This window comes from Geotrypetes seraphini, chromosome 6 (assembly GCF_902459505.1).
Source record: "Geotrypetes seraphini chromosome 6, aGeoSer1.1, whole genome shotgun sequence".
NCBI lineage: Eukaryota > Metazoa > Chordata > Amphibia > Gymnophiona > Dermophiidae > Geotrypetes > Geotrypetes seraphini.
This window is the reverse complement of record NC_047089.1, coordinates 193968099-193992020: the sequence shown is the minus strand read 5'-3', so window position 1 is coordinate 193992020 and position 23922 is coordinate 193968099.

The following is a 23922-nucleotide window of genomic DNA, read 5'->3' as shown; positions in this document are numbered from 1 at the left end:
TAATGGCACTATTCAATTAACAGCGCTAATCTGAATCAATTAAAATATTATGTGTAGGTGCCTAGATTGGCTAGGCACGCTGATCTAGGCACCTAACTTTAGGTGTCTTTTCGTAGAATTAGGGTCAAAGTGGACAGTATTATGTAAAATTTACTTATGCAAAGGGTGGTGTAAATGCAAGTTCACAGTTACATAATTGTTCTTTCCACATGTATATGCATATTTTATAAAGTATACATGTATAATGCAACTTTGCCTTTGCTCTACTGTGTCCTTGGAAAATTTTTTAAATATAAATCATGTAAAAGCATGCATGCCTGTATACGAGTATGCATCCAAGCAATTTTAAAACAGATCATTTCCACATGTAAAACATGTTAACACACGGAAAATGCTTTATAAAATTATTCCCAATTGAAGCATACAGTAATACTTTATATTGGCCAACATTTCAAAAGAGAAATCAAAGCAATAACTTCTTTTTCTTTTGAAAATTAGCTGCAAATAAAGCAGTAAAAGTACATGCACACTTACAATAATGTGAGATTTCTGAAATTTTGTCCTTTAAAGTTAGACCAGGAGATTAAAATTAACTGTTTTAATTCAAAGTTGATGAGTCTTCAGTCAGACATAGATCTAAAGAATATTGTGCTGTAGATTATGAAAACATAATTTACTTACCCCCTTTTCCACTGCATTTTGTTCTTGTATTACAATCATAGCCGAGTTTTGATTCAGGGGAACATATTCTATCTACACAAATCTTTTAAAAGTATATACACATAAAACAAACACATCAATGACATGTAGACAGATGTATGGCATTTGAATAGTACAAGTAAATGTTGTTAAATGTGGTGTTTGATTACATTATTTACTTGGAAAGATTTCATAGTTTAAATATTCTGAGGCTGATATTCGAAAAATACTTATGCAGTTGGCAGTCATGCTGGCCATATAAGTTCTTATTTAAAACATTTTGGTAGACCTACATATAACTTTACTGTTTGACTAGAAAGATAGTCAAAATAATGTGCCCAAAAAAGGGGTCTGGTTGGGCATGATTAATATTAAGCTCAACAGTTATACATTCAGAGAGAGTGATTTTATAACAGGGAGACTAGGTTAATAGGGCAGGAGCGTGCCTATTTTTGCTTCAGTATTTTATAAAAAATAAAAACCCCCACATAGGCTTAGGGCTCCTTTTACAAAGGTGCGTTAGGGCCTTAACGAGCAGAATAGCGCATGCTAAATTGCCCCGCGCACTAGCCGCTACCGCATCCTCTTGAGCAGGCGGTAGTTTTTCAGGTAGAGTGCGTTAATCCAGTGCGTACATTAAAAACGCTAGCACACCTTTGTAAAAGGAGCCCTTAGTGATAGATGATACATTATGGGAGACGGCATGCATAGGATTCATCTCTAGGGGGTGCAGTGGGTGCTGAGAATCCCCACTGTTGAGCAAGCTCCTTCATTTGTGTCCAGAGAGGGGTAATTTGAATTGTGTATGGCACTCCCAATCATTCTGACATGTTAGCACCTATGCTAACACATAAACCTGCTAAGAGGCAGTCATAGATGTTAATGCATAAAGTCAACAGATACAAGCATATTTTATAAAGTATAAACATAAAGGAAGACTCTGCCTTCACTCTCTCTGGCTTGTATTCCATATCAGTGGTATAGCAAGGTAGCTTGGCATCTGGGGCAGAGGTATCCAACATTGCCACACCATGCAACCCCCCTATATTTTCTGCCTTGGCATTGCTGCATCCCCTCTACCTCTTCAAAACTTCACCGGTGGCAATCAGGCTCTTTTACTTGCTGCTCACACTGGCTGAGCCTTCCTTCCAAAGTCACTTCCTGGTCTCGTTATCAGGAAGGAGAGGCCAACGCGAGCAGCAAGTAGGAGAGCTTGTTTGTTGTAGACACCATTGTTGCACATATTTTTAGGCCTTATTATGCATTTAAAACAGCATTAAATGCACAGAAAAGGTATATAAAATTACCCTCTCAATAGTGATATTCAGCCATATACATTGAAATGCTGATGGTTGGGATATGCACAGAGGAAAAAAAATTGCATGTATGTGTAAAGATACACAGTGACTAAACAGTATGGTATACTGCTGTGGTGTATGAGAAGACTAGATTCTTACCCCGATAATCTTCTTTCTAGTAGAAAGGCATATGAGTCTAGAACAAGTGGGTTATTCACCTCTAATCATGAGTTGTGTAGAAAGCATCATCTACCATTTTTGGCTCTGCCTCCCCTATCCCTGCTCTGTGTTCTCTGCTCCTTAGTTCATACCAAAGCAGTTGACAACCACTACAAAAGAAGCATTGTTATTGACCAAAAACACAATTAAAGAAAGCCAGTGCTAATAGGAACATAAAAACATGGTGGAACTCAACAATCCACCTACCTTAGTGCAACAAACACCAACACATGTAGTTCCCACAGTCTCCCATTTGCTAAAACATTTGGGGGGGGGGGTTAATATACATACAATAGAGAGCTATCTACAAGCTTCTCCTCTTGAAGAGGATATTGCTGTACACTGTGGAGACTTTCCGGGTATTCATCTTCAGCCCTGTTGGACAGAAGAAGGGCAAGCATCAGGAAAATACAAACATGTCTGAGACAGTAGGCAGGCTAAACTGAAATCTGACAGGGCGGGCCTTAAAGACTCATATGCCTTTCTACTAGAAAGAAGATTATCAAGCTAAGAACCTAATCTTCCCTTCTAGTGCACAAGGCATGCGAGCCATGAACCAGTGGGTTATACCAAAGCAGTCCCCTCAATCTAGAGCAGGGCAGATGAGCCCATTGCTAGCACTGAGGACCCAAAAGTGGAGTCCATTCGTGCCATCACATTCACCCTTTAAAATTTTGTGAAAGTATGATGCATGGACCATGTTGCTACCCTACAAATCTCCTCTGATGGTACTGACTAGGATTCTGTCCATGAAGAAGACACACTCTTCATAGAGTGCACCCTCAAAGAAATCAGTGGTTGCTTACCATACCTGATATATGCTGAATAAATAACCTTGCAAATCCATCTTGAAAATTGAAGCCTTAGAAGCCGGCTTCCCCAAATGGCTAGGATTTGTTAGTATAAAATGATCTGAGAGACGAAAATCATTTGTCACCTCGAGGTAATGAAGAACTCTCCTAACATCCAGCAATGTCAAGACTTTGTCCTTTTTCTTCAAACCAGTGGCATGGAATGAGGGCAGCCAGACTTCCTGATTTACATGGAAGGTAAGACCCACCTGCCTCTGAAAACCTTAGGAAAGGCTCTCTGCATGACAGAGTCTGCAGTTCCGAGACCCTTCTCGCTGAAATGATAGCTACCAGAAAAACTGTCTTAATGATAAGATCCATCAACGACCCCTCTTGCAAGGGCTCACATGGGACCTTGCTGAGAGAACACAAAACAATGTTAAGATTCCAAGTTAGGAATGGTTGTCACCTAGGAGGCTGTAGCCATATTGCTCTCTTCAAAAATTTGGCTTATCTAATCTAATCTAAATCTTGGATTTATATACCGTGTCATCTCCCCAAAAGGAGCTCGACTCGGTTCACATAAAAATTGATAATCGAAGGGAAAGTAGTTAGATTAGAGAAAAAATAACTTATTAATGAAGACCATCATCTGACATCTCAGAGAGAAGAAACTATTGAAATAACAGTGTTTTCATAGATTTACAGAAAATCTGGAAGGAGAAAAGAGTTCTAGCACAAGAGGAAATCTCATTCCACATCATAATATGAGAAAGCTCGAGTAATATTGCCAATAGATTTTATTCATTTTAAAGATGGAAAGTACAGTTTAAATTTCTGACAGTTTCTTGAATCAGGAAATCTCTGATATTTCAAAGACAGAAGAATCAAAGATGTAAATAGCCCATGCATGATTATAAAAACTATAGAAATGCATTTAAACTGTACTCTAAGATAAACAGGGAGCCAGTGATTTCTGAAAAGAGGAGACACATGATCAAATTTTCTCTTACCAAATATTAGCTTTCCTGCTGTATTTTGGATTAGTTGTAATCTTTTTAGTAACATATAGTAACATAATAGATGATGGCAGATAAAGACCTGAATGATCCATCCAGTCTGCCCAGATTTCCCTTACTCAGGCCTATATAGATTGAATTACAGTAATCTAATTGTGCTAGGGTGAAACAGATGTCTAACTTATCTTAACATTCATAAGCTGAAAAAAATATTTATTTGAAAGGTGATTAACCTGACATTGAAATGATAAAGAAGAGTCCAATATTATTCCTAGAACTCTACACGAAAATTCAATTTTCAAAGATTCTCCAGAATTAAAAGTTACAGAGCGACATAAATTTTTAGTTTTTGGGCCACACCATAAATAATTTTGCCTTGGTTGCATTAAGTTTAATTTGAATAAAGGCAGCCCACATTTGAAGTCTGGAAATACAAGAATTTATATTTAGATCAAAGTTGCTCAGTTTTGGATCTACTTCTAATAGAATAAAAATATCATCTGCATATGTAAAAATTGTTTTAGAAGCAGCTAAATTGAGGTTCTTTAATGTAGTCATATAAATACTAAAAAGTAAAGTAGACAACGGGGAACTCTGTGAAACTCCACAGGCAGATTTCCATGGGGCAGATGTTTCACCATCAATATATACTTCATAGGTGCGTAGTGTTAGAAAACCTGTAAACCATCTCAGTACTTTCTGATCTAGGCCTATCTCAGAAAACAAACAGATTAGTATATCATGATGAGCTACATCAAAAGCTGCTGAAAGATCAAACTGCAGCAAGATAGCATATCAATTGTGAGATAATAGACTATGAATCTTAGAAATCAATGACAATAATAATGTTTCTTTACTGAAATTAGATCGAAAACTATGTTGGAATGGGAGAAGAACAGAGAATTTACTCAAGTAACTAGAGAGTTATACAGAAATAATAGCCTTGTGAGAAATGAAAATACTAACATTTTCTAATAGTGTTAATTATTGCAGAATAATACAGGTGGGGGGGGGGTGGAGGCACTAGGCTAGACACGCTGAGAACGCTCTCGTTCGTGGGGAAATTTTTCCTTTCACCTATGCCGCATACAAAAAGAAAGGGCAGTGTTAGGGTGCCTACCTCAATACCCACGGTTTCCCATACCCAGCGAACGATTGAGCAGTGTCTAGCTACACTTGCTCAGAGAATGGGTGAGTTTAGCCCTGCTAAGGGAGAGATTCAGGGGCAATCGATCCTGTTGGGGACAAAGATCTCGCTCTCACCCACACCGGATGTCTCGCCTCCCTGTCCAGCTGACGCTGCTGCCCTGGAAGCGGCGAACACAGAGGCTGGAGATGCACCCGAGGTTCTTGCAGAAGAAGGGTCCATGGCAGATGAGCTTCTGCTGATGTTTACCAGCTCTGGGGAGTTATTCCCTGACAGAGAGGGCAATTTGGTAGCCATCTTGTAGATGCTCCAGAGAGTGGATATTGCGACCAGGAAGACTTCAGAAGAGGTAAAAGCCTTGGGGATGAAGTTGGATAACTTCATTAAAAAATCTGAACAAACCAATATTGAGACTAAGAATACTTTAATTAAAATACAAAATGAAGTACAATCCTTGCAAACTTATAAGACTGCTGCAATAAAAGATAGTGTTGTGCTACACCGGAAAATAGAGAGTATAGAAAATTTCAACCGACGGTTAAACATGAGGATTATGAATTTTTCTAAAACTCTGGGTATTTCTTCATATGAAATGTTTAAAAAGTATGCAATGGAAATTTTGTCTTATTCCTCTGAACATATTCCACCATTGAATAAAATTTACTATCTTCCATTGCCCAAAAAGTCTGCCCAAGAGCTTATGGAAGGAGAGAAAGATACATATTCCTCAGACAGACTGAACATATATCTGCAATTCTAGAAGAATCTAATTTCCGAGGGTGATTTCCTTTGTTTTTCAACAGGACACTGGACTCATTTATGAAGTTATATTTTAGGTTTTCAAATCTTTGGTTTTATGGGAAAATGAGTATGGGTATATATGGATGTTACAAAGACTACCCAGGAGAGAAGGAAACAGTTTTTGTCTTTGAGACAAGAAACAATAGCTTTGGGAGCCTCCTTTTTGTTAGCATAATCCTGTAAGTACATTTATAAAATATGCACAACTTAAATATGTTTTTTTTCTCCCTGATCAGTTAAAATCCTTCCTGGAGCTAAAAAAGATGGCTTGAAGTTGACCCAGTGTTAAAAGAGATAGCAAGTAAAGTGTAGTGTTATAGCCTTTCTTTGGAATAATTTTCTTTTTATAAGCCTCAAGTTGTTTTTCTGCGTAACCCCTACTTGTAATTGTGGTCTAAGGAGGGATAATTAATTATACCACTTTTTATTTTGCTTGTATTAGTATTAAACTCATACTATATTGCTTGACAAGAAGTTTATTTTTTTGTAAAATTGTTGGAAACTATAAATAAAGAATTAAAAATTAAAAAAAAACCACAGAGGGGGGGGTGACACATAAATTATATAAACCTTGGCATATAATCAGGTATCTATAATAATAAAATGTTAGTCGCGCATGGCACTCTAAAGCCGTGTTCCCTGATCCGTCGTGGCCATGAGAGTGCGCATGCGCGCTTACACGCATCAGGCTTACCACAGCTGCAGCCAGCCGAGGTCTGCGCATCGGGCTTATGCTCAAATCTCCGGCACGGCTCCTCTCTCAAACCGCACCAGGCGGGGATCGAGAGAGGAACTGCGGGTGGCGGCTTTGAACTTAAAAGAAGTTGTTAGAAGGGGAAGCCGCAAGGCTGCGGGCGGCCTTCCTCAACCGGCTCTCATGGTGCGGCTGAGCGTTGGCGGCCAGCGAAACCCTAATGCTGACACTGATCCATAGGTTGATGTTGGTTCCCCCACCTCAGATGCATCGCAGTCGTGGGGCCGGGGGATGGGGCGGAGGCCACATGCCGCCGAACAAACGAGATGAAGCGGCCCGCGCTTTCTTTGACTGTGCTCTTTCCCTCCGTTGATGGCGCCAAAGCCCCGGGTCGACGAGAGCCCCATGCGCTTGGCGGTATGCGTCCGACCCTTGCTGCCCAAGGAGATGTTACACAGCCACCAGTCGTGCCTGTAGGCGGACCCCCGGGGCCGGCAGGTTGAGCCTACCATCCAACCCTCCTACCCGCGAGATGAACACAAACCTCCGGCCTGCAAGCAGCTCCACAGCACTCTAAACATTCTGCTTCTCTGCCTTCTACTGTCTTGATTTTCACTGACGAGGAAATCAGGACAGTAGAAGGCCGCGAAGCAGAATGTTTAGAGTGCTGTGGAGCTGCTGCAGGCCGGAGGTTTGTGTTTGTCTCACGATGGGAGGGTCAGTGGAGTCGGCTGCATGGCAGCGGTAGTAGCGTTGGGGGGGGGGGGGGTACATAGAAACATGCTGTAAATGCCTAATTCTAAGGGAGAATGGGGGGGTAGAAATTAAAGGTTCTACTGCACAGGGGGATGGGAGGCAGGCAGGCTGGCTTCGGGGGGAGGGTTTGGGTGGAACAAAGTCTAAAAGGCATTGAAGAGGGCATTGGAAGGAGGCACTGGGGGCACTAAGGACATAGGAAAGGGCACTAAGGACACGGGAAGGAGGCACTGTGGGCATTAAAGACATAGGAAGGGGACCGGGGGAGCAGGGAAGAGGTGCTGTTGGACTGTGGTGGGAGGGAGGGGCGTAAAAATGGGTTTGGAGCTGGGGCTGAAAATAGGGGACATGTGAGGGAAGGAGGCTTTACTAGCTGCTGCACAGGGAAGTGGGGAGGGAGGAAAATGCTGCACAGGGAAGTGTGGAGGGGGGGAAATGCTGCTGCACAGGCAAATGGAGGGGGAGGGAATGCTGATATGGCTACTGTACAGGAAAGTGGAAAGGGGGAGATAAATGCTGCATAGGGGCAGGAAGAGAGACAGATAGAAAGAAAGACAAATAGTAGGAGGGAGGGAGATAGAAAGAAAAGAAGAAAGACACAAGAACAGGGAGAGAGACAGAAAGAAAGAAAGACAGACACATATATTCTAGCACCCGTTAATATAACGGGCTTAAAGACTAGTGGTCAAATAACTACAGAGAAACTATAAAGATATTACTTACACATATTATTCTAATAAGGCAGGGGTCACTAAAGAGGTAATATTATAAAGAAAATATTAATAAAGTGGTAATGGAAAACTAAATGAAATACTGGTAAAATTCCAGAAGGAGTTTGTCTAACATTGTGTAAGAAGTGTTGCTGACACAAAAGATTGGAGGGGGGCAGTCCTGGGACAGTGAATACAATGCCTGCAGTCAAATTGAAACTTGTATCGAGGGTATCAGCAGAATTTACCATAAGGACTATTGTTTAAAAAGATGGTCTAAGCATGTCATGTGAGGGGCAAGTATGTGAAAGGAGGGAACAGTGCCCAAATATAGGCAGCTCTAAATATGAGCTAAATATATAAGCCCACGTGGTAACAATCACCAAAACTGTAACCAATATATGTACCACCACTCAACCAGAGAAGTGAATTTACTATCAAAAGGCCTCAGAATTGGAGCCTACGCACAGTTGCACAATCACAAACTGAGACAATCAGTGTAGTGTTGCTCCTATTCGCTCCAATCATTGGCCCCAAGACGTGGTGCTAACACTTATTTTATATCTTATTTCATTATTTTTTTCTTTATGTTTTTAATAATTTTTGTATAATAAATATCTTATTTAAACTATTTCTTTCTTTATTTTTTAATCATTTTTGAAAATTTTGACGGATGAAATGAAGTTATAATTGGATGCCTTAGTGCTGGCCCTGAAGCAGCGGACAGAAATATAGTCCGCGAAATGCTGGCTGCGTCGGCATTTCTAGAGACAAGCACTGTTTAAAGAGGCATTTGTAGAGACAAGTATTGCCCTAAGATAAGTGGCTTTTTTGTCATCTTTTTCTATATACTGGATAAGTGGATATGCTTTTAAGAAAATGGAAAGAGAAAATAGTCCCAGTATATATTAATCTCCAAATCTCATAAGGAGAACATAAGATACAACGATCCTCAGAGGGTAAATTACCCACAGGTTCGAGTGAGCTGCTCTCACTCAACCACGATCTTCACTGGATCATATACGTATCGTTGTTTGATTTGTTATTTTTATTTTTTTATTTTTATCTTTTTTATCACAATATTAAAGTTTTTTTCATACTTTAAATAATATATGATATATTGAAGTTTCCAGTTGGTGGTATAGCCATTGTTATTATTCTATGTTTAAGAAAATGGAGGCATAATGAAATGATAAATCTGAAGACACTGGTGTAACTTGTATAAGTTAATATTTATTATAAAAAATGATAAAAAAATAAAGAAAAAATAGTGAAATAAGATATTTATTATAAAAAATGATTAAAAAAAATAAAGAAAAAAGATAGTGAAATAAGATATAAAATAAGTGTTAGCACCACATCTTGGGGCCAATGATTGGAGCGAATAGGAGCAACACTACGCTTATTGTCTCAGTTTGTGATTGTGCAACTGTGCTTAGGCTCCAATTCTGAGGCCTTTTGATAGTAAATTCACTTCTCTGGTTGAGTGGTGGTACATATATTGGTTACAGCTCTAAATATGGCCAGGGTCTGAAGAATAAGGGGTGGCGAGGTAGAAAATAGGTGTGAAGGATTTGAGAGTTTGTGAACTGTACTGCTCTATCCAATGAGCAGACAGGCAGGAGGGGTTAACTAAAGATTGTACAGACTATATAATCAATGAATGTATTATGCAAGGGAGTGTCCATCTTGCCAATTTCAGTGCATAGAGGGCACCCATTTTGGGCCCAAAATGTAAATAAATTATATTGCTTACTTTACTCAAAGTCTCTCAGAGTTTTACTCATCTTGTGGGCAGTGCCTTTTCTCACAGCCATAATCATCTTAGTTAATAAGGGGATATTAGCGATTGGACGGTAGTGAGATGGAACTGCTGGGTTCTTATCAGAACCCTTCAATAACGGGGTTAAAGTGATATGTCACATATTGCTTGAGAAGTAACCATTATCTAATAAGTGATTTATCAATGATGTTAACCAAGAAATTGCTTGAGGGGAGATACTCTTAAAAATACAAGAAGGAAAAAGGTCCAAAACACATCTACATTGTCCCAATTTAAAACATAATTTCTGAATCTAATCATCTGTTAATTTGTAAAGGTACACCAAGATCTAACTACTGGGATATTCTCTGAATCATCATTTTCAGAAAATAAATCATATTTTACAGTACCATATGTAGCCCTTATTGTCAGGATTTTGTTATTAAAAAATTTTGCTAAAAATTTTGCTAACTCATCTGCAGTTGGTCTACTACTTTTGTTGATTTTTTTCACTCACATCAGTGAATGGTCTCCATAGTTTATTTATATATATCTTTATTGCTTTTCCAAACTATCAACAGTGCATTTACAATTACACAGACATATAATAAATTAAGATAAAACACTTTTAACTTTCAATAAACCATAAGCTGTCATTTTTACCCCACCCGTCCTCCCACCCAACTAATAAACTATAGATTCCATCAATAATCTCTCCCCAGTTGACTTCTGTAAAAGTCAAAGGAACTCCCCTCCCTCCCACTCCTTGGATGTGTAAGTTATAATCGTTCAGTTATTATTGATAAAGTTAGTCAACGGATTCCATATTAATTGAAATAACTTAAAATTTCCCTTTGGATCAGCAATCATTTTTTCCATCCTATAACAAAGACATAGTGAGTGCCACCAGAAATTAAGATTCAGACGATCAAAGTTCTTCCAATTTGATGTGATCATTTGTATGGCTATCCCAGTCATGATTCCTAACAATCTGTTTTTATGTCTATCTATTGGTGGCTTAGGGCAGTGGTTCCCAACCCTGTCCTGGAGGACCACCAGGCCAATCGGGTTTTCAGGCTAGCCCTAATGAATATGCATGAGATTTGCATATAATGGAAGTGACAGGCTTGCAAATGTGCTCCATGCATATTCATTAGGCCTAGCCTGAAAACCCGATTGGCCTGGTGGTCCTCCAGGACAGGGTTGGGCACCACTGGATTAAGGGATAATAGTATCCCATAGATTACTGTTTCATGAGATAATGGAATCACTGTCTCCATAATCAGATTAATATGTCCCCATATTGATTTCCAAAAGTTGAGTATCAAGGGACAATAGAATAACTGATAATCCAACGTCCCTATTACATTACATTACATTAGGGATTCTATTACCTTGCAGTTCAAAGCGGATTACAAAAGAATTATCCAAGATGTATTACAACAAGAACTTACAAAAAAAAAAAAAATTGGTCATTTTCAAAAAGAGTAAGAAATGGGTAAGGTTATTTGTTTGGGGTAGTTGGCTTTAGTGAGAGGTGGAGTTTGAGCACGCGGTATTATTTCTTTTTTCAGAGTTTTCTTGAAGAGTATGGTCTTTATTTCTTTTCTAAAAGTCTTGTAGTTGAGGGATGCCGTCAGTAGATGGGCGATTTGGTTGTCTAGTTTGGCTGCTTGAGTGGCCAGGAGGCCATCATATAGTTTTTTCCATTTGACCCTCCTCAATTGGGAGTATATGAGAGTGGGGGGTGTGAGTTTTTCCTATGTCTGGTTACGGTGTTGTGGATGAGGCGGTTATTCAGGTAGTTTGGACTGTATCCCTATAAAGTCATAAATAGTAGGCAGTAGAATTTAAATGTATCTTGCTGGGATCTGGAAGCCTCAGTGCGATTGAAGATATGCTTCTGTAATGTGATCATGTTCTTTAATGAGTAGATGAGTCTTAGTGCTTGTGTTTTGGATAGTTTGTAGTTGTTTTGTTATGGTTGTAGGGCATGGGAGGTGGAGGATATTACAGTAGTCAAGTAGCCTAGTATAAGGACTGAACTATGAGCTGGAATGAGTTTTCTCGAAGAATTTCCGAACTTTGTCTTAAGTTTCTCATGACTAAGAATGACTTTGTATTGTTTATTGATTTGCGGTTGCATGGTGCAGCATCTGTCGATAGTTATTCCTAGCAGTTTTAGGGTGGTTTGTATGGGGTAGTTGATTGCATTGATTTCAATGTTGGTTATGGTTGGTATTTTGTTGTTTTCTAGGAGGATGAATTTCGTTTTATCTGGGTTCAATTTCAGTTTGTGATCTTTCATCCAGGTTGCTATTGATTTTAGTGTTTGGTATATTGTGTTCGTCATGGAGAGTTCAGGTTGATTGAAGGGTATGAGAATGGTAATGTCATCGGCATAGCTGTAGGAGGTTATGCCTTGTTTGTCCAGGTGAGAGCTGAGGGAGGCTGTATAGAGATTGAAGAGAGTCGGGGATAGAGGGGATCCTTGGGGAACTCCGCAGGGGTTTGACCAAGGTTCAGATTTTTGTTTGTCTGATTTTACTCTATAGGTTCTTGATTTAAGGAATCCTTCAAACCATGTGTATACTTTATCTGTGATACCTATTGTATCCAGGATAGTAGAATGTTATGGTCCACCAAGTTGAATGCAGCGGTAAGGTCTAGTTGTATGAGCATCATTTTTTTTCCTGTGCTGAGATGTTGTCTGGCTGTGTCCAAGAGAGATCCTAGTATGTGTTTCCGTGCTGAAGTTGTTTCTGAAGCCGGATTGTGTGGGATGGAGTATGTTATGGTTTTCTAGGTAATTGGAGAGGAATTTGGCAACTAGTCCTTCTATTATTTTGACGTAGAGTGGAATAGAGGCAATGGGTCTGTAGTTGGCTGTTTGGTCTATCGGTCCTTTGGGGTCTTTGAGGATCGGGGTGATGATGATTTCGCTGAGGTTGGTAGGGTAGTGGCCATTTATTAGCGAGATTTGAATCCAGTTTAGAAGAAGAGTGCGGAATTTTGTGCTGGATGTTTTTAGGAGATATGGTGAACAGTTGTTGAGGTCACAGGATGTATGGCTGTATTTTTTGTAGTATTTGTTGAATTCAGGTCATTGTATGTTGGGGAATTGAGACCATATTCTATCTGCTGCAGTAGAATCTCTATCTATGGGGAGAATTGTGAATTCGTTAGGATGGGTAGAGGAGTCATTGAGGGTAGCTCTTGCATTGGTAATTTTATTTTGGAAGTGTTTCTGCTAATAGAGTGGCCTGAGGGGGGTAGTATTGTTAGTGGTCAGGTAGGGTTTGGTGTCGGTTAGGGGTTTTAGAATTTGGAATAGTTTTTTGGTTGTCTTGGGGTTCAGTGCCTATATAGGTTGGTGTAGTGTGCTTTTCTCTTGTCCTTTAATTGTGATTGTATTGTTTGTTGATTTTTTCACAGGCGGATTTTGTATGATCCGAGTTCGATTTTCTCCATTTTCTCTCTAGTTGTCTACATTGTCTTTTGAGTTGTAGCAGTTCAGAGTCGAACCATTTATCTGATCTCCTGCTGGGTCTGGATTTGGTTTGCAATAGGGCTAAGTCATCAAGAGTGTTGGAGCAAAGTCTTTCCCAATGTAAGATGTAATAATCGGAAGGAACCGTATATGCTGGGAGGTGAGAAGCTGATATGCACGGACGGGGGAAAGGGACCTTGGGAAGATAGTGTCCGAAGATCTAAAGGTCGAAAAAAAACAGTGTGGACAAGGCAGTGGCATGCTGCCAGAAGGATGCTGGGCATATATAAAGAGAGGCATAGCCAGTAGAAGGAAGAAGGTGTTGATGCCCTGTACAGGTCATGGTAAGGCCCCACTTTGGAGTATTGTGTTCAGTTTTTGGAAACCGTTATCTGGCGAAGGACGTAAGAAGACTTGAAGCGGTCCAGAGGAGGGCGACGAAAATGATAGGAGGGCTTGTGCCAGTAGATGTATTGAGGTGAGACTGGAAGCCCTGAATATGTATAACCCTAGAGGAAAGGAGGGACCAGGAGGAATATGATTCAGACGTTCAAATACTTGAAGGGTATTAACGTAGAACAAAATATTTTCCAGAGAAAGGAAAATGTAAAACCAGAGGACATAATTTGAGGTTGAGGGGTGGAAGATTCAAAGGCAATGTTAGGAAATTCTACTTTACGGAGAGGGTGGAATGGTAGATTCAGGGTTCCTTAAATGAAGCAAAATTTCATCCTGCATATGTAAAGACTTTATATTCCCGACTGCATAAGGAATACCCTGTATCTCCTCACGTCTATTGAATAGCCAATAGCAAGGGTTCCAGAACAATATCAAACAGACAGATAGACAAGGGCGACCCGGTCGACATTGTATATCTGGATTTTCAGAAGGCTTTTGACAAGGTTCCGCATGAACGAGTACTTCGGAAATTGCGAGCCATGGAATCGAGGATGAAATACTCACGTGGATTAAAAAAATGGCTGGAACATAGGAAACAGAGACTGGGGGTAAATAGACAATGCTCGAACTGGAAGAACGTCACCAGTGGGGTGCCGCAGGGCTCAGTGCTTGGACCCGTGCTCTTCAACATCTTTATAAACGATCTGGACATTGGTACGATGAGTGAGGTGATTAAATTTGCAGATGACACAAAGTTATTTAGAGTAGTGAAGACAAAGAGGGATTGTGAAGATCTGCAACGTGACATAATCAGGCTCGAGGAATGGGCATCAACATGGCAGATAAGGTTCAACGTGGATAAGTGTAAAGTGATGCATGTAGGTAACAAAAATCTCATGCATGAATACAGGATGTCTGGGGCGGTACTTGAAGAGACCTCCCAGGAAAGAGACTTGGGAGTTCTGATCAACAAGTCGATGAAGCCGTCAGCGCAATGTGTGGCAGTGGCGAAAAAGGCTTACAGAATGATAAAGAAGGGGATCACAAACAGATCGGAGAAGGTTACAATGCCGCTATACCGGCCATGGTGCACCCTCACCTGGAGTACTGCGTCCAACACTGGTCGCCGTGCATGAGTATTACTCAAAAGGATCCAGAGAAGAGCGATTAAGATAGTTAAGGGGCTAGAGGAGTTGCCTTACAGTGAAAGATTACAGAAACTGGGCCTCTTCTCCCTCAAACAGAGGAGACTGAGAGGGACAAGATCGAAATATTCAAGGTACTGAAGGGAATAGACTAAGTAGATAGGACAGATTGTTCAGCCTCTCCAAGGTAGGGAGAACGAGAGGGCATTCTCTAAAATTGAATAGATTTCATACGAACGTAAGGAAGTTAAGAACATAAGCATTGCCTCCGCTGGGTCAGATCCGAGGTCCATCGTGCCCAGCAGTCCGTTCACGCGACGGCCCAACAGGTCCAGGACCTGCACAGTACTCTTCTATCTATACCCTTCTATCCCCTTTTCTAGTAGGAAAATGTCCAATCCTTTCTTGAACCCCAATACCGTACTCTGCCCTATTACGTCCTCTGGAAGCGCATTCCAGGTGTCTACCACACGTTGAGTAAAGAAGAACTTCCTAGCATTTGTTTTGAATCTGTCCCCTTTCAACTTCTCCGAATGCCCTCTTGTTCTTTTATTTTTCGAAAGTTTGAAGAATCTGTCCCTCTCTACTCTCTCTATGCCCTTCAAGATCTTGTAAAGTCTCTATCATATCCCCTCTAAGTCTCCTCTTCTCCAGGGAAAAGAGTCCCAGTTTCTCCAATCTCTCAGCGTATGAAAGATTTTCCATCCCCTTTTATCAGACGTGTCGCTCTCCTCTGAACCCTCTATAGTAACGCCATGTCTTTCTTAAAGTACGGCGACCAATATTGGACGCAGTACTCCAGATGCGGGCGCACCATCGCCCGATACAACGGCAGGATAAACTTCTTTCGTTCTGGTAGTAATACCCTTCTTGATTATACCTAGCATTCTATTCGCTCTCTTAGCGGCCCGCTGCGCACTGTGCCGTTGGCTTCATTGTCATGTCCCCCAAGTCCCTTTCTTGGGTACTCTCTTTCACTAACATCCCTCCCATCGTATAGTTGTACCTCGGATTTCTGCTTCCCACATATAATACTTTACATTTCTCTATTATATTGAAACACACTTTCACAAGAGAAAAGAGAAGAGCAATGTCATATATGAATGTAGGCAGTACTGCTTCAGTTCAAAGGGGTGTGTTTCAAAAAAAATGGAGGAAAAGCCTCAGACAAATGCCCTCCCCACCTCCACAATGGTGGATAAAGGTGGTTGGGTGGTAACCTTACTGGCAAAAAACCTCCGTTGCACTCCCAAATTAGAAAAACTATAAGCAGGGCTGTCTATGTACGTCTCCTTCCACCCCATGGTTCTTCAGTTTCCGGAGTAGGCGTTCATGGGGCATCTTGTCAAAGGCTTTTTGGAAATCTAGATATATGATGTCTATGGGGTCTCCTTTGTCCATCCGTTTGTTAATTCCTTCGAAGAAGTGCAATAAGTTCGTTAGGCACGATCTCCCCTTGCAGAAACCATGTTGGCTGGTTATCAGAAGTTCGTTTCTTTCAAAATGTTCATCGATGTTTTCTTTTATCAGTTCTTCCGCCATTTTCCCCGGAACAGAGGTCAGACTCACCGGTCTGTAGTTTCCTGGGTCACCTCTTGATCCCTTTTTAAAGATGGGTGTAACGTTGGCTATCTTCCACTCCTCCGGGATCACGCCCGTTTTCAGGGATAGATTGTAAATTTGCTGCAGTAATTCCACTATTTCCTCCTTTCGTTCTTTCAGAACCCTTGGATGGATTCCATCCGGACCTGGGGATTTGTTAGTTTTTAATTTCTCAATCTCCCTGCGTACATCTTCAAGGCTCACTTCCATGGATGTTAATTTTTCTGCTTGATCTTCATTGAAGAATTGATCGGGTTCCGGTATGTTGGATGTGTCTTCATTTGTAAATACGGATGAAAAGAACACGTTAAGTCTTTCTGCTACTTCTTTCTCCTCCTTCACCACACCCTTCCTGTCTCCGTCGTCCAGTGGTCCCACCTCCTACCTAGCCAGCTGCTTCCCTTTAACATATCTAAAGAACGGTTTGAAATTTCGTGTTTCCCTGGCTAGCCTCTCTTCATACTCTCTTTTGGCTTTTCGAACCACACGATGACATTCCTTTTGATACTTCCTGTGCTCTTTCCAGTTCTCCTCAGTTTTGTCCTTTATCCATTTCTTCAATGAATTTTTCTTATTTCCTATCGCTTCCTTCACTATTTTAGTTATCCACGCCGGATCTTTTGTTCGACTCTTTTTGCACCCCTTTTTGAATCTGGGGATATACAGATTTTGCGCCTCGCTCACCATGTCCCTGAAAAAAAACCTGGAAGTGTTCCTAAGTTTCTTCCTTACCATTTCCCTCATTACTTTGTAGTTCTTCTTCACCCAGAGAGTGGTAGAAAACTGGAACACTCTTCCTCCAGGGATTCAAGACAAAGTTAGACAAGTTCCTTCTGAACCAGAACGTACACAGGTAGGGCTAATCTCAGGGTGCTGGTCTTTGACCAAGGGCCGCCGCATGAGCGGACTGCTGGGCACGATGGACCACTGGTCTGACCCAGCAGTGGCAATTCTTATGTTCTTAAAGGAGATAATGGACACCCTTGTCTAACTCCCCTCTCCAGACAAAAACATTCTGAAAAATTATTAATGTACAATCTGGCAGAAGGGGAACTATACAAGGTTTGAATCATCTGTATAAATCCTGAACCAATATCAAACCAATCCATTGCTTGATACATGAAGGTCCATTCCACATGATCAAAGGCCTTCTCTGCATCCAAAGAAACAGAGAAGGCCGGATCTTCCATGGCTTTTGTTAAATTTAACATATGAAGAGCCAGTCTAGTGTTGTTTGAAGAATGTCTTTGAGCAATGAAAACAATAATATAAGGGAGAGCCTTAGCCAAACGTAAAGCCAATAGTTTAGCCAAAAGTTTTCCATCTATATTAGTCAAAGAAATAGGCCTGTAATTTGAAACCAACATGGGGTCTTTATTTGGCTTTGGCTCCATAGTTTAAATAGAGCTTTGCTTTGATCTTATGAACCACCTATTTTATTCACGTAATAAATTTTCTGGGCTTTCCTAAGTTCCTGGTTATATTCAGTAATTTTCTTTCTCCATTCAAGCTTGTCAGCCTCTAAATTACTTTTTTTCCCATTTATGCTCATGCTTTCTGCAGCCTACATTTGAGATCACGATGGTCTTAATTTAGAGATCGAATGGGCGTCACTGTTTTTGAAGGGCATTTCTGGATTGGGTGGAGGAATGCTGTGACATGTGAATGTAAGGCGAGAGTGAGAAGATGATGAATGCTATATAAAGGAAAGTGGTTTAATTGTTGTGTTCCTTTGGTCCATAGGTGACGTCTTTAAGAAAGCCATATTGTCGCCGAAACATGTTGGGCATGTCTCCCCTGACTGACGAACAAAACTACTAAAGATAAGTTAAACTATATTATTATAGAGATAAAGCTGTTTGAGAGTGGTTTATAAACTAGTTTTCAATGGCTAAAGCTTAGCGTTAAAGCATAAAGTTTAGCGTTATGAAAGCTTATTGAACGCTAAGTGGCATTGCTGAAGCCAGTATATATATATATATATACACTAGTCTTATAGCCCGTTACATTAACGGGTGCTAGAATATATGTGTGTCTGTCTTTATTTCTTTCTCTCTCTCTCCTTAGCCGCTTTCTTTCTGTCTTTCTTTTTCCTTGGCTGTCCATCACCACCCTTTGCCTGCTCCCCATGTCCATTCTCCCTTCCTTTTACCTCCCCCTGTGTCCACCACCACCCCTTCACTGCTCTCCTTATGCAGCAAGCAGCCCTTCTCCCTTTGTTTTACCTCCCCCCCTGTCCAGCAGCACCTCTTTCTTTCTCCCCCTGTCCAACATTAGGCCTCCGTTCCTTTTTCTTCAGCCCCCCTGTCCATCAGCACCTGTCCTTCTCCCCCTTTCCAGCAGTAAGCGACCCTTTCCTTTTTCTCCCCCCCCTCCTTCTTATCCCTATGATATACTTACCTTGCTCTGCCCCTGATCAGAGGTTCCCGACAGCTGCCCAGTTGCACCCATTGGAAAAGTTCCCTCTGCCGCATCCCGCACCCCTCCTGATGCGACTCCCGCTGTCTTTCTTTTTGTCTGTCTCTGTCCCTGGTCCCTGTGTCTTTCTTCTTTTCTTTCTATCTCCCTTCCTCCCTCTGTCTGTCTGTCCGAAGCAGCATTCCCTCCCCCCTCCATTTCCCTCCCCCCACACCAGTTCCCTGTACAGCAGCATTAGCGTTTCCTCTACCCCCCTTTCCCTTCCCGCGGGCTCGACTACACATGCCGATTCAAGCAGCGTGTGCAGCAGTCTTCACATGCTGCTTCGGGTCCTTCTACTGCCCTGATTTACTCAGGCACATCCCTGATTACATCATCAGAGACGCAGCAGAGCAAATCAGGGCAGTAGAAGGCCCCGAAGCAGCGTGTGAAGACTGCCGGGTAGGTAGTCGGGCCCGCGGGAAGCGAAGGGGGGGAGGCAAAGGACTCGGGACAGTTTAATAGCCGGGGCAGAAAGTTGCTGGGCTCCTCGGTGGGGGCGCTGAGCGGCGGCGATCCCTCTCCTCTGAGACACCCCTCCGCCCGCCCGCTTGCTCGCCCGCCCGCTGGAGGAACAGAGATCGGCGACTGGCTGCGGTCCCGGCTTGTGGAGGCATCGGCGGCTGGTGACGTAAGCGCGCATGCGCACTCCTACCTAAGGTGCCCTACATCTCACGGAAAACGGACGCACGCAGATGGGAGTGCGCATGCGCGGCCTAGCATTTTATTATATTAGATATATATATATATGAAAACTATTTCACCTGAGAAATTGCCCAGTATTTGGATTTAATTAAAAATTAAGCAGTAGGATCTGGCATCGCCAGGATCACCAAAATCTGGCATTGTAGCTTCAATTTGTGTGGATCTGGAAGAATCACATGACCTTGCACTGAGTCGAAGCAGATCCCTAAACATTCTAAGGATTTCATGGGCTCTAGGTAGCTTTTCCAAAAATTGATGATCCAACCCAGGTATTGCAGGAGTTGGACAACCTGTACCATTGACCTTGGAGGGACCTCTGATTAACCAATCATCCAAGAAAGAATGTACCTGGATCCCTGACTTGTGCAGTGCACTGACACAACAACCGTCACCTTGGTAAAGGTGCAAGGTGCTGTTGCCAGACCAAATGTAAGCGCTGAGAATTGGAAATGTCATTCTAGCACATGAAATCTCAGAAATCTCCTTTGTGCCCAAAAAATGGGAATATGCAAGTTAGCCTCTGTCAAATCCAGAGAGGCCAACAAATTCTTCCTAGCGCCACTGAAGTAATGATTTAACAGTCTCCATCTGGAACTAGAGCACTTTCACTGCTGTGTTCAGATTCAGGATTGGGCTTGTTATCATGTGGATCTCTAGATCTCTGTAGAGGCAAGTTACTTGGTTGAACCAATACTCTTCAGTTGTGGTCCACCTCAATTGCAACTTGTCTACAGAAGCAGATAATTTCCTTTTGAATCTATTAGGGAATGGCAATTAGGCAAGGCACCAGCATTCCTCCTCCCCAAGGATCACCCACCTTGACTCCTTTCAGAATAAAAGGTCCTAATTTCCACCTACTTTGTTGATTAGGGTGAGAAAATATCAAACAGTCAGATCCAGCTCAACTCTGAATAGATCAAAAAGTTCAAAATAAGGAGTTGGAAAACACTGTAGTTTAGAAAATAAGTGATAACTCCATTATATCTATCTCATCAGTTGAAGGAATATGAAAATCATCTATTATGCAAATTACAGCTCCAACTCACCCCGAATCAGGCAGGATTATGAGATTAGGACATTCCTTTTTTATATGTACAGTAAACACTATTTCAAAGGTTGGTGTTCTTTTTCACATGATAGAACCCTTATGAGAAAGGGAGAAGTTCACCACCCACAAGAACAATCCTTTAATTCTCCTCCCGCAGTTTTTCCCCTCTATTGCTCACTATAGAATATCAAGGCTGCAGGTCTATCTCCATATCATTCTCTAAGTCCTCATCCTCCTCTATTTCCATAATAATTTCCCCCTTCTCACCAGGGCACTTCCATATCATCTCTCCTCTTCCTCTAAGATGGTTTCTTTCCCACATAACACTTTCTTACTTATAGGCTTATACTGAATGGAACTCTCTTGGAGGGACTCTCAGACCAGGAGACAGGACTCTTCTTGTATTCTCTTATCTCCTACACTTGTCTTCTTGTAATTGAGGATCTCAGGAAGATTCTCCTTTAAATGGGAGGGAATGTTCTTTACTCCCTCTATTGGTCCCCTATCTTCTTCTTTACAGTCTCCACCCATTTGAGTCTTTCTTGGACACAATGAAGTATATAAACTATCTGCCCAAGCCCAATTTTTCTGCTGGAACCGGCTCTAAGGCTTGAATATACAACAGCTGCTTCACAGTCGATCGGACCCTGATCACTTTTTCTGGATGTCCAACTGGATAATCCACTCCTGAAATTAGCAAATAGGGTAGACATCGTCCTCTGCTTTCGAAGCCCGATACAGGATAGTATGGCAGGCGCATGCAACAAAGGAAATCACTGCTGCCACCTTGAGCCACAGTACCAAGGCATCAAATTGTCTTTTTAGGACCAAATTTACCCTCTGATCTTGTGCATTCTTTAGAATTACTCCTCTATCACTAAGCAGATTAGTCTATTTGATAACCTGCACTACCAGCGAATCCACTTTAGGCGGGACAAACAGCTTATAAAAATCTGGAGTTAGTGGATACAACTTTGCCATAATCCTGGCCACCTGCAAGAGACCCTCTCTGGAGCCTCCCAGTGTTCCGTTAGTAATATAGGAATGTCTGGATGTGAAGAATAAAATATGATCTGGGGCTTAGAACTGCTCATAACAGAATGCTGAGCAGTGGAGGTCTGTGGGGTCTCCATCTTCATGACCCACAAAGATTCTGTAATGACCTCTAATAAAGCCACCAGCTTAAACAGGTGGCACACTGCCAGGTCCTCCTCCTTGTCCAGGGCCATTACAAACTCTTGACCAGTGGCCCCTGCCTGAGACCCTGAATCTCCCAAAATCAAAGACACTGAGGGAGTAAAGACATTGATTCTAACGCTCAGTCATCCTAAGTCCTTCTTCAACTAGCCCTCCAGGTCCTGAAGAGGAACTTTTAGGGAGGAAGCCATGTACTTCGAGGGGAAAACCCCATTCGTGACAGCCGGCGCAACCCCAGAAGGTACAGATGGGCCCCAATAGCCCATAAAGGCAAAAATAATAAGTCTCATATAATGTCACAACCCTAGCCTTAAAACTAAGCTTGTTCCAGGGAAGTTGCCTCCTAACCCTAGCATTACTCTTAAAAGGGTTAACCAATGTGACCAGGCAAACTCTAATTCCCACCTAGGATCAGAGTTCCAGTTAAAACACCAAGTCACTGAGCCCTGGGGAGGGGAGGAGGAAGGTGAGAATAGCCTAGAGCAGCAGGAGGTGCACCAAGTGAAGGAACAGCCTAGGAAACAAACTCCTAGGTCAGGTGTTACACAGCTGCAAGGACTAATTAAAGCACAAAGGAAAACCCAGTGTAGGCAGCAAGTTTCCCTGCCCCCTTTCAGGTTAGGGCGTGGTCAGCTGTACGCTTTAGAGGCTGCACTAAGGAAGACTAGGTCAGTCTACCCTGGGTCAGCCCAGGAAGGAGGATCTCAGGACCGGACTCCTGAAGCTGCCCAAAGCCAGGACATTGAGATGTCAGAGGCAGCTCCTGTCCCTGAGGCCAGCCAAACAGCCAACCCTGAACCCATGGAGTTTCTGGATACTGCCATGGAATTGGAAGACACATTAATGGATGAAAGTTAAGTGCAATAACTTTACTTTTTCTTTTGTGTTGGAAATTTTGGTGATTTTTGTTGGGAATTCCTACAAACTCCAATGTGAAGTTAAGTGAGCTGTGCTGAGCTCACAGCCACGAGGGCGCTTGGTTTCTGGTCTTTAAAGCCAGGTGTATTTTTGTTTGGGCAAGTTTTTAAGTTTTGCCTTTTTGCAGAATGTTTGGGACTTATTGTTTGCTGATTGTGTGAAGGAACAGTGGCGGGGAGAATCCACCAACCATCCTCGGGTTGGGTTTGTGGGGCCAATTTTGGCAAGCTGTTTAGAAACTGTTTTAAGGTGGATTCAGCTACTCCCTTCCCCCACCAGTGTGCTTAGCTGGTTGGGCAGGCCGGTTACGAACCAGGCCTCTGCAACATTGCTCTCAAGCATTGGAAGCACTTTGATAAATATGGACAATTATTATACCTGTTTTTTTTCCCCTTTTTACCTGCTCAGACATTGGAACTAATAGAGCTGAGCTACTGGGTATTGTTTGGGACACTTACCTGTTTGTACCTGTTGAGAAGGTGAGGGCTACATTTTGAAAGCCTAGGTTTATTTTTCATGTTTATTTGAAGTGGAAAAACTAACCACGGAGAAAGTGTTTCATTGCCAATAAAGTGAGGGAAAGAACCATTTGATGAAAGAACTTTATTAATCCTGACCAATTGATTCTTTTCTTATTTTTAGCCAGCAGGACCTTCAACTTATTTTGAAGGCACGTATAAGTCGGTCGTGGCTGAGTGGTGAACGGGGCCTAAGTCAAAACCCGGCACCGGCAGCGCCACAATAATCAAGGGTAAAGTGATGCCATGGGAGTATCTGCAGAGACTGTCCTTGTATCTTTGTGTGCCCAAAGGTGAATAGAAACATAGAAAGATGACGGCAGAAAAGGGCTACAGCCCATCAAGTCTGCCCACTCTATTGACCCACCCCCTTAAGTCTATACCCTAGTGACCCTATTCCTTATCTTCACCCTTGTAGGAATCCCACATAGGTATCCCATTTATTCTTAAAGTCTGGGATGCTGCTGGCCTCGATCACCTGCACTGGAAGCCTGTTCCAATGATCTATCGCTCTTTCCGTGAAGAAGTACTTCCTGGCGACGCCATG